The sequence below is a fragment of the Tasmannia lanceolata genome, unplaced genomic scaffold (genome assembly GCF_043159265.1).
Source record: "Tasmannia lanceolata isolate RefF3 unplaced genomic scaffold, GAP_Taslan_0.1 ptg000037l, whole genome shotgun sequence".
Lineage (NCBI taxonomy): Eukaryota > Viridiplantae > Streptophyta > Magnoliopsida > Canellales > Winteraceae > Tasmannia > Tasmannia lanceolata.
Genome location: NW_027518714.1, coordinates 56316461 through 56328832, shown reverse-complemented (window position 1 = coordinate 56328832; position 12372 = coordinate 56316461).

Genomic DNA, 12372 nt, shown 5'->3' with positions numbered 1-12372 from the left:
CTCATAAATTTTTTTTACTTGAAATTTTTTCAACAAGAAAAAGTTTTTCATAAATAATTTTCAGCCTAACCAATCACACCGTTAAGAGAGAGAAGTCAATTAATACTATTTTTCCGGCATATCCATTAGTGGTGGACTCATATCATGTTGGCACCCTCTAGTGGTGATCGAACATCAACAAATAAGGGCACATTTGGCTACCATGAATTTTTTTCATGATAAATCGGTGTCTCCAGGTGGAAGAGGAAACAAAAAACTCTACTGAGATATACTTTTTTCTTGATACTTAGCCGCTTCTCAAGCTCATCTCAATCGTGCCATCTCACATCTCTCTTGTTCACCTACTGCACTACCCCTCTCCCACCACTTGGAGATACCCATTTATCATGAAAAAAATTCCCACTTAGGCTAGCCTAGAGACTAGAAAAAAATAGGAGAAACTCTACACCGTTTGTCTCCATCAGTATCACGATACAAAACTATGGTCGATGAAGAATTTCTTCCCTTTTCTCGTATCGTAGTGTTAATTGATAAAAGGAATACGACACAAAGTGGAATAACCAAGCAAGTAGTCCTCACTGTTTGAGAGAAATGGGATATTTACGTTTGGCTTATGCCTTAGATTCTTGTACGAATTGTGTGATTGTTGGATCATATTGACGCTGATGTGATGTATGCCAGTTGCATTGTATTACGTTAATGCTTATACGGTTATACCTATTGAATTTAAGCTGCGGTCAAGGGTACCATTGTCACGAGAAACTATATGAAGTATGTGTACAAACCCGTATTTTCAAAAGTACAGTACAACACACTCCATAGGATTATCCAAACCGTTCATTTGTTGGGCCACAACGGAAATGGGTTGTGCCCTGAAAATGAAATCCATAGGATGATCCTAGCCCTCCGATCTATATATCCATAATTAATGTGCAGTCCCCTATAGATCGGAAGGCTAGGATCATCCTATGGAAATGATTTTTTTGGGGCACATCCTATTTATGTTGTGACCAGCAGACGGACGGTTTGGATCATCCGATGGAGTGAGCCTCACCGTACTTTTAAAAGAAAATAGATTTATACAGCCACAATCATATAAAATCTCTTCATATCACATTTAAGTTAGTAGGACTGTTACTTGGTAATCACTAAGGGTTCGACACTATTAATCTCTATCCTTGTTTCACAAAGAAGAGTTTTCTGTTTTTCTATGGAATAAGACAGTATAGTCCAGTACTTTTCAAAATGTACTATATGGTGTAAGTCTTACACCATACTGTGATCCAAACCGTCCATTTGATGGCCACAACGTAAATACGTTGTGCTTAAAAGCCATTTTCATATGATAGTCCCAGCCATCTATCTGATCTATAGAGGTTTCCATAATATGCAGGTCCTCTATAGATCTTAGGGCCAGGTTCATCCTAAGGAAATGATTCTTCGGGCTCAACCTATTCACGTTGTGACCCATCAAATGGACAGTTCGGCTAAGCCGTACAGTACTTTTTGAAAAATATTGACTAAATGGGCTTACACCATATAAATTCTCGACATGGAATACTTTTTCTACCTTTGTCCCTCAAGATCAACAATGCATGGACCCATTGCAAAGTGTTGGACAGCTTATATAAACAATTCTTCTATTTCATATTGTCATTCTCCTAGCATTTATATCAAATTGCATTGACCTAACACTACAAGAAATACATCCATTGGCGCCAAAAGTCCGAAATCCATTTCTCTATACTTATAGGGACGGAATAATAGCGTTGGTTAGTTTTCCGTCGTTATAAAATGTTTTCTGGTATTGTAAATGCAAGATTCATAAACTCAAAGAAGGAAAACCTAAATAAGAGTAAAAATATTACTCATGCAAAGTGTCTTGGTCAATGTTTCCACACAAGGCACTGCTTTTAATGTGTGTTGTGGGTTAGTGGCTGGCTTCAATCTCTCCTCCCTCTTTTGAGTTTTGACTTGGAAGGTCTACTCATGTTCCATGGGAGCTTTTAGGTTGGAAAATGCTTAACTTTCCTGGTTTGTAATCTCAGTGTTCTTGCCTTTATCCTTCTCAAAAGGAGTGACAAGTGCTCCTTCTTTTTGAGACTTTCTTTAATGGAGATAAAAGCTTTCTTATACGGATAATGAGTGTATAATCACTCCCACGAAGCCTTTCTCACTCGTGAGCAAGAAAAGATATGGATTGTTAATGGTCTTGTTGACTCTCTTTTTTGCTCCTTATTTGAAAATTCATAATGTGGTCTCTTTGGCGCCAGATCTTTTAAGTTTTGCTTTGAGGATTTCTAGTGCCACTCGCTCGATTGCAGTCATGGAAAACTACTCATATGATGTTCAACATGTATGGTTTCTTGCGAGTGAGAATGTTAGAGTGGGCTTAGCCATGCTCTAAAGGATGAGAACTTACTCATGCAGCATCATAATGTGTCACATGGCTGTTGGGGTGTTGTAGTGGGGCAAGACAGTGTGAATTATTTTTACTCTTTAGTACTTATATATCTAGATATGTGCCTTGATTGCCGTTTGTAATGTGGAGTCATTGTTTGGTGATCGAGACCGGCCATTGATTCGGTGGCCCATAGCTAGGGGTGTCAGTTTGGGCTCGAGCTCAGCTCGGTAAGGGCTCGGCTCGAATCCTTAACGAGCTGAGCCGAGCTAGGCCAGGCTCGGCTCGTTAAGGATTTTATATATATAGGGGTCTCTCATTTTTTAAGGGTTATGTGCAGAGCTGTCCATGGGAGAATTAGGGGTTGAAATATCATTCCCTTTCAATAAAACCCTTCGAATTAGGGCATTAAAAGGGGTCTCTCATTTTTTAAGGGTTATGTGCAGAGCTGCTAAGAGAGAGAGGGGGAGAGAGAGAGAAAGAGATTGGAGACTCCGGCCTTCTTCTCTGGTAATCCCGCCGGAGATCCGACCATCTTTCCTTTACCCCATCATCATCTCCACCCAAAGCCCTACCACTTCTCCACATTCTCCCATCAAACCTCTTTTTTCTACTTTTCTCTACTTGCAGCCACTCCATTTTTCTGGCAAGCCTTTTCGGAATCCGGAGAAATCACCATTCTCAGTCATCTTCAAATCTCCATAGACATCATCAACTACCCTTTTCAAGCCCTCGCTTACTCCCCACACCACCATCACTAGATCCAAACCCATTTATGTCAATCCCAAAATCCAGCCACCAAACCCATCTCCATTGATTCCGGCAATCTTGCTGGAATCCGACCAACCCCATTACGACCATACGTCTCCACTGGTTTTCATCCACCACCACTACCAACTTCTTCTTCGTTTCAGATCTAGGTGAGAGGCACCATTAGAGTTTCTTAAAAAGGGTTTGTGAATTTGGAGATTGACGAGCTCGCTAAGGCTTGCGAGCCTAGCCGAGCTCGAGCCTGGTTCGAGCTCGAGCCAAGCCGAGTTGGGCTAAGTTCGGCTCGGCTCGTTTACACCCTTAGCCATAGCCAAGCTGTAAAGTGGGCCCTAATGAAGTTCCCGCTTAAATAATTATTCAAATTTTTAGGGTGTGCAAGTGATTCTAATGTTGTAAAATTTTCCTCCAAATATAAATATGGCATACCTGTATTTCTGCCAAAAATAGAAAAGAAAACTGATGAGTAGAACCTGTGACTAAATTTTACAAGTGAAAAGACGACACACTCCAAAGGCTTCAGAATTTTTAGTGGGAAAAGTACAAAAGAGAGAATCAACTTGAAAACTTCAAATTTTGGATGAAAAATTTCAATAGAAAAGGAATCTTTTTAAAAAAGGCAAAGAGCTCCTTTTATTTTTAGTATTAAAATACTAACATATAAAACAGGTTTCATATCTGGCCAAGAACAAGTGGGACACGAAAGATGCATATGAGAGCTATAGAGAATGAAACAGTATAAGGTGTACAGAGAGATTAAACTCAATCCCCGAACCCAAATCCTAACCGTCTCTCAAGCAACAACTTCATCCAAAACTCAGTCCCCTCTTCTTGGGTACAAGAGTTTTGTCTCAAACTCTCTCTTCAAGGGTAAAACCCAAGTCCAATTTCTCTCCTTATTTCTTATAAATAAGATATCTTATATAGTTAGGTTTCACCCTATGCCTAGACACACACACAAATCCTAACCGTCTCTCTCAACAACTTCATCCCCCCCCCCCCCCCCCCCCCCCCCCCGTCTAATTAGGATACAAAGCTGGACCCAACCACTTATGTGGGAAACAAGGCATAAACCCAAATCTCAAAAAAAAGAAGGCATAAACCCAAATCCGTTGAGGATATTTGGGGCTTCTAGATTAGTTCAACAATAGTGAGAAATCAAGCTATTATTTTGAAGATTACAAAATCACCCCAATAAGAGTAAATGTAAGCAGCAAATCCGCATATAAGATTTAAATCAAATAGCTAAGATAAAGAATGTGAACTTACCGACAATAGTAGCATATGAAAACTATAAATCTGTAAGCAAGATACAAATTGGAGTGGTAGGAGCATGCAATGCTACCCTCAAGACAGATTATCACCCCCACCATAGTCGGTATGCAATCGGGTTCCTTGTGACATACATCCAGAATTACAACATCACTATACTTTGTCGTTGACAGTGTGCACGCACTGGCTCGGAATTATCCCCAAAAAAGCATGCACTAGAGAGTTGTATCAAGACAACCAAAGAGCAAAGGAGAGGAGAGCTATGTGTATTGTTGTGAGATAGTATTTCTCATAGAGAACACATGCATCTCCTCAAAATGTCCTCATTAGATGCAAATTCATTTTGTATGAGGAAAAGTTAGAAGCACTAAATTCACTAACTTCCAAACGTTATAAAGTAATGAAATTGTGTAACTTCTTATAAAATCAATGAAAAGGCAAAGCGGTTAATACTTTGAAATTTGATTCACATAGATATATACAAATACACTAAAGACAAAGGACGATGTCCGATGATCCCCCAACGTGATTTGACGTCAAAAAGCGTTAAAGTTGACCACTTTTCACGTTAACAGGGGCGTCAAAAAAATCACCTCCCAAAGACAAAAGCTTTAAAGTTTTAAATAAATATAAAATTCCAACAGAATCTTCCCTTTCTAACCCACCAAGAACTAAGGTAAACGACAGAGGAAAAAAAAGAGAAAAATCACATATACACCCACTGTGGTTTGGCCATTTTATGTTTTAAACCTTATGGTTTGGAAGTTACCAACGACACTCCCTCAACTTTCCATGGGTTTTTTTTAACGTGATAGAGTGGACGGAGAGGGGGAAATAACTGTTACGCACTCGTCTTCCCCAACTGAAATTAGGGTTTTCATACTTAAAAACTGAAAACTAGGATTTGATTCAAACCCTTGTTTATTTATCAACATATACCATCGATTTAGGAGTTTTATTTGTCTTCATTCACATCATTATCATGATTTGTACATAAACCCTAATATTTTAGGGATTTTTGTTTTGTTTTTATCATTGTTTTGTTTTTTCTTGAAATGTGGGTTTGATGTAGCCATGGGGTGTGGTTTCATTGTTTGTGGTGGAGGTGACGGCGGTGGCCTGAGATGGCGACAGTGACGACGGCCGGATGTGGCGGCAGCGGCGGCGGGAAACGGTGTAACCCTAATCCCTTTGCAAATGGCTTAAAACCAGTGATAAAGGGTATTTCTGTCCCCAAAATATTAACCATGGTTAGTTTTAGTCATTCCGTTGGGTTAAACTAACGGACTGTCAATCGAGGGGGTCTACTTTAAAATGTCAGGAAGTTGAGGGGGTGCCTTTGGTAACTTCCAAATCACAGAGTTTAAAGCAGAAAATGGTCAAACCAAAGGGGGTCAATCTGTAATTTTCCCTAAAAAAACCCATTACCTCTTATACAGAAAAAAATGATATTTATTTAGTGCAAATATAAGGAATACATAATTGGTCTCATCTAGCCGCTCCTCCAGAGTTGTTGGAGAGAATAGCCCATTCCCAAAAAACTGTATTAGTGTTAGTGTCACAAGCATAATTGGCTAAGCTGTTTGCAACAAAATTACTTCCTTAAAAATGTGAGTAATAACAAAATCCGTAGCAAATAATATAATCCCTCATCTCTCTTACAATACAGTGAATAAGCTAAGAAAACATGTCTTTAACTTTGCTGATGTTGACAAAGACATGAAAATCAGATTCAATCCAAATATTTTAGCGAAATGATTTCTGCGCTCCAGTGTTTTGATAACACATCTACTCCACTTGTTTGTCATGTAGTATTTAAAAAGCTCTTAAAGCCCTTTAAATACTACACAACAAACAAGTGAGCGCATGTTTATCAAAACATTGGAGCACTGAAATCATTATATCTAAAGCAACACAGTAACAAAGTTCATCTCTGCTCTAGCCTCGTCCAATATGGACATGATTTGTGTTTAGCATCCCAACCATATACATTGGATCCACATCCTAAGGTCTGAAATTATTTTGGATTGTGACCTACACGTAGCCACAAAATCCAATAAAGCTATAAAACTACCCTTCATATTTTTGTTCATCTATGTCTATTCATAAAAGGTAGTTTTTTAATATTTAAAAATCCTACTCAAAATGACAAATAGATTTTACTTTTCCTCTTTTCGATCCTCCTCTCTCTTGAGTTTCTACCATCTTTTTTGCCTTAACCCTAAACCCCAACTATGTACAAGACCTAGGACACTCTGTTATCTTTACTTAGATTAAAAAAGAAACTAGGATTCGAAAAGCACTCCAAAAAACTGATAAGTGAAAACTACCAAACACCCGCTAGATAAAAACCTATCTTCCATAACCCCGCCAAAATTTTCTAAATTACCAATAGTACATTAATTCCTTTTAATATTTTCTTTTGTCCATTCTACCCTTAGTTAATGTAGATAACTTGGAAATCCCTAAATTCTCTCACTTTATCTAACTGCAACACTAAATCGTCTCAAAATCTCTCTTATAAAGGCAACATCTATTATGAGATTTTATACCGTGTAAGCCCCATGTAGTCCATTATTTTTTCAAAAATTAGGATGATCCAAACTGTTCATTTGATGGGCCACAACGTAAATAGGTTGTAGACCAAAAATCGCTTCCACAGGATAATCCCAACCCTCTGATCTATAGAGGAATTGCATATTATGGAAACTTCTATAGATCATAGTGCTGGGATCATCCTATGGAAATGGTTTTTGGGCCACAATCTATTTACATTGTGTCCCATCAAATGGACGGTTGAGATCATCCTATGGTGTGGCCTGTATTTATTACTTTTATGTTGTACCCCATCAAATGAACAGTTTGGATCATCTTAAGGTGTGCCCATATTGGTACTTTTGAAAAATAATGGACTAAACGAGCTTTCACCATATAAAATCTTATTAGAGAGACTTGCCCAGAGAGTGAAAGATTTCCAAAGATTTAACATTGCCTTTAGTGATGGAGAGATTTTAAAAGTTTCTAAGGGTAATAAAATGAAGGGTAAATAGGTAAAGGATAAAATTAAAAGCAATTTAAGGCACAAAATGTTATTATTGGTAATTATGAAAATTTTAGGGGGTTTCTTGTAGATATGTTTTGATTGAGGGGGTTTATGGTAGTTCTCCCTATGAAAAATCAAAACTCTTCTAATTACTAACCAAACTAAAATTCTAAGAGGTAATCCAACCTAGGGCTACAACAGGGTCAGGTTTTTCAAAACCCTAGCCCAACCCTGGATCCCATTATCTCGGCCCTGACCCTGAGTTAGGGCCGAAGAACCTCAACCCATGGCCCGCCCTATAGGGCTCAGTGCTGGCCCTGATTGGGCGGGACCGGCCCTAATTGACCCTAGTGCAACTACCTGTTAACTTGTTAAGAGTGCCAAAAATAAAGCAACCACTTATCATATAGAACAAAATGATCAATAAATAGAGAAAGGGAGCAAAATAAGACAATATGAATTCAACAACATGACGAGCAACAAAGACAATTAATAATAATAATCTAAAGAAACATCAATCCAAGATAATAGAAAACATTAGCAAAAGAAACATGCATAGATGGTTCAATTCTATAATAGAAAACTTAGAGTCAGGCCGGGTCAGGATACCAGAGGCATTAACTCAGAACCCGACCCGACCTGAGTCAGGGTCTAAAAAAATGAACCCTGACCCGCCCTCAGGGTTGGAAAATCCAGCCCTGACCCTGTTCGGGCTCAAGGCGGGTCCCTACTGATTTATTAGATAAAGCGAAAGATAATACAATAAAGCACAAAACCAACCCTAACTTGGAACAACGAGAGAGGCAGAACCAAGGCTCAGCACATATGAGCGACAAACACTAAGCCTAAGAGATCAAAATGCTCAATACTTGAGCAACAAACCCATTTCTTCTTCTTGCACAATCTTCTCTTAGTTTCTTCTTTTTCTTTCTTTTTTGATCTGTTTCTCTTATTTATCCTCATTTCCCATTCATTACGGTTTTCAAATTGAATGACAAAGTTGATGCATTTTGAGGGTTCTAGAGGCACAAATGAGTTATTTCATTCAGAAATAAGGTATGTGAGCTATTTCTCTGTGTCTTACATTGGATTTGTAAGGGTTTTTTTGTTTGTGATCGTTCGCACTTGATAGCATCTTTGTCCATTTACTGGTTTCTGTAATTTCCTTTGTTCACTTGACTTGCGTTTTAAGTCTTAATAGTATATGACATGTAATGAATCGATCGTCATTGTTATATTGTTTTTTTTTTTTTTTTGAATGATGATCATCGTTAGATTGATTTTGACAATTTCTGGTGTTAGAGAGATGATTGGGGATTTCTCCTATGGTAAAGAAGATGTTTATTTTTCATAAAACATAGTTAAAACATTGAAACAGGTTTAGGTTTAGGGTTTGGGTTTGGGTTTGGGTAGGCAGTGGCGGAGCCAGGAATTTACACTTGGGGGGGCCGGACTAATTTACACTTGGCTGCATTGGTCATTGGGGGGGGGGGGGCGCATGACCACTAAACTACCTAAAGCATGCATGCACATCCATGCAACATAAAAGGAGTTTTGCAAGTCATGGGGGGCCATGGCCCCCCTCATGCTATATGTGCCTCCGCCCCTGTGGGTAGGTATTGAAACAGGTTTAGGTTTAGGTTTAGGGTTTAGGTTTTGTATTTTGGATTCAGTTTAGGATTTGTGTTTGGGTTTAGGTTTAGGCTTTTTGGTTTTTGATTTAGGTTAATGCTTGGGGTTTGGGTGGTGGGCATATTGGTTTTTGGGCTCGGTGTTTGAGTTGGGGTTTTGTAGTTTTTGGGCTTCAAAGGGTTCAACACTACTAGCCCATAAGCAATTCTCATCTAGAGAACCAAACCCAAGTGGGTTGAATGAAGAGGAGATGGGTGGATTCTCCAAGGAAGATGAATGAGCAAGATCCATTGTTGCATGTGGGTTTTGATAAGCTCTATCTAAATTTATGCTATCTTACATCTGTGGAGCACACTAAGAAGAGATCAAGTATTCTACTACCGTTACTGCATGAGACAACCATTTGTAAGAGAAGACCATGGTATATGGGCTTATAGTGTTTGCATTCTAGAGGCATAGGTGTAGAGTTTTGTTCTGTTTCTGCATTCGGTTATTATGCGGATATTGGAGGGGGTAGTATTTCAGTTCAACATTGAGCATCTGGACTATAACTAAGATCCTACAAACAGTAAAAGTTTAACACAAACCACGATCAATTTAACTATCCATTCTGCATTGTCTCTTTTACTTTGAACATGGCTTTTATTGAATGAGTAAAGAATACCTTTTAAGTTAAGCTGCAGTTAAGTTGTCTCAAAATGTATGTTGTTTTGACTTTTTCTATTGTATAGACACTGCTGCAGAAAAGGCTATTGGCCTTGTTGAGTTCATCATTTGTAAAACTTGATTAACCTCAAACCTGCTTCTATGCAGAAGGGACCGCACTTGGAACCGAACTCTGCTTTTCCTATTTCCATTTCACTTAAAAAGAATCAGATTTGCTTGGACAATTTGTGGAAGCATTAGAAGCCAAAAGGGCAGGAATGTGGTTCTGGAGAGCAAATATGGCTCCCCAAAATTTAGAGGACCCTGTTCCTGAACGCCGTTAAAACCCATTTTTTCTAACTTCTATAATCTGAATTGCATGCTTGCTGAACTAGCAAATGAACAATCCAATATTGTATATGAAATCATAGAAGTTAATTAGAATGCTCATCGAGGTGACTCAGGATGCAACAACACATGCTAACAGCACTGTGCACTCACAAAACTAAAGGCCTAGCGAACATGCAAAACTTTAGAAGAGAAAAAAATATAGAGAATAAAGTTTCATATGTAAAACTGCGTAAATAAAGAAGAAATATTCTTTAATAGAAAGCTTTCTAACATCAATATCATTTGACACAATACATCCTCTTTAAAGGAGGGTATGTGTCCACTTTAACGCTTTCTAACATCAACTCATGTTAAAGGGTTGCTAATTATCCTACAGGGGGTGCGGATTTATCATTGCCCTTTACAAATTGCCTAGACAATCCCAAAATAGAGAGCAGGATTTGTAAAACGCCATGATTGATGGGGATTTGCAAGCGACTTTCACAACTAAGAATGCTAGTTTTTTCTTTCTCTTACACCTTCCAAAGTACAACATAAAATCTTCAAAAACAAATTAACAGCAGCTTAAAACATGGGAGTGACTTGTCATGTCCACTGTGCTTATTAAACTATTATGTTTGACTTCTTGATTTTCCTTCTTGTTGCTCTATTTTTTCTCATATTAGTATGTTATTAATCAATCATCTTCTTACCTTGCAAAAAAAAAGAGTTTGAAACATGGTTATCGGTCGATGTGTCCTTTACGATCAAAATCATGCTGAATAAAATATAAATGAAGTGTGGCACATTTACACCCCATGCACTTGGGAAAATGGGTTGCCTTTGCTTCACCCAGGCATGCATGAATAACCTTTTTCCCAAGTATCTCGAGTCTTCTATAGATCCCAACCCTTAGAGAATAACATGATTTAGTATCCTATGACATGATGTAACTTTGCTAACTGCTCCCATATCTTTACTTACTTAGGTGTGATGATAAAAGATGCTCATTCGGTATCTTAGGATAATTGCACTTGATTGTGTTTAGTACATGCTGTGACAGGCATCTTGATTCAGTATCATTTGACGCAATACATCCTCTAATATCCTTCCTTGAATACCTAATCATCGATGACAAATAGCCCGCATTGCGCTTTATATGTTCGTCCTTTCGCGGATCACTCCGATTGTGATCGATCAAGATTAGCCATGGTGGGCCTGAGATTTTGTTCTTCTTGTCTTTGCTTGGTGACCACGACCCTGAATTGTACTCAAAACCCTTTGCTTACTCTGCCCGGAGTCCGGACCACACCCTCTTCATTCTTGAAAATTAAAATTCTGACAGAAGAAATGTCTACAGCATGGTAATGAAAACGATAGGGTGGCCCCTCGTAATATAAAAGCGATAATAGACAATACATGAGATATAAAGGCTTCAATGCACAGTCATTGTCTCCCTAGTTTTTTACTTCTTATTGGTTGTCAAACATTTCAACTTTCCAAGCTATCGCCCTCAATAGTTAATAACTTGGTACTATCAGTCTATCACTAACAATAGCTCTGTCCCAATTCCCAAACTACAATACTTATAAGACCCAAAATTGCAGAGTTCTTGCAAGACACGGTCACTAAGGTCCCAAAAAGTATGATGCATTCTCAATATCAAACTTACATAAAAATGATGATCCAAAAAATGCAGTGAGCCCACATTATCGGATTATCCAAACTGTTCATTTGTTGGGCCCCGACTTGAATTGGCTTTCGCCAAAAATCATCCCCATAGGATGATCCTAATCCTTTGCTCCTTCGCAGTTTACTTTTGATGGCATTATATATACTAGAAACCTCTAGAGATATGAGGATTAGGATCATCCTATGGCGGATTTCGCACTTCTAAACCGTAGATTTGTTAGTGGATGTACCAAAAATCAAATATCGATGCAGACAAGTTTTAAATTTATAAATAAGGGAAATGATGTATTTGGCCCCTTTTCTTCCCTGGGCGACCCCACTGCACTACTGGCATAAAAGTAGTCACAAATATGCTAGAGTGGGTGGCCCTGGAAAGAAAAGGGGAAGAATATATAAAGGGATTTGCTAGCGTCCATCGCATGTCAGACCAACCACACGGGCTCACTTTACAGTAGCTTTTGTCTTCATTCATGAGGTGGCTGGTCTGACATGCAACAGACCATCTGTGATGGACGCTACCAGATAATTACACAGCCAGCTCCTATCAACAGATAATTACATCTACTTCAACGCGTTAAGGTTGCCTGAG